We start from the raw sequence: 313 nt of genomic DNA, 5'->3' as shown, positions 1-313 counted from the left end.
TTAACATCACAAAAAGCTCCCCAGGGCACCAGGAAGATCAGTTTGAGAAGGGACTGGCAGTGGGCTGACAGCACTCAGCAGCAAAGGTGGCCTTCAAAGCCTGACCTTCCTCACCGGCCCTCAGCCCAGGCTGAAGCTCGCAGCGAGTAAAAGGAGAAGAGAACGAGGTCCCACTCCCAAGGCAGCTTCAATCCCCTCCTCGCCCCGAGCCCTGCGAGAGCCGCAGCGGTTCCTCCAGCCGGGGTCTCAGTTCCCCATCACCGACGGCGGGTGCCGTGCAGCCCAGCGCAGAAACCGCCAAAGACCGAAGAGC

Source organism: Apaloderma vittatum, unplaced genomic scaffold (assembly GCF_000703405.1).
Source record: "Apaloderma vittatum isolate BGI_N311 unplaced genomic scaffold, ASM70340v1 scaffold38457, whole genome shotgun sequence".
Taxonomy (NCBI): Eukaryota; Metazoa; Chordata; class Aves; order Trogoniformes; family Trogonidae; genus Apaloderma; species Apaloderma vittatum.
The sequence above is the reverse complement of the archived record's forward strand: the minus strand, read 5'-3'. Positions refer to the sequence as shown.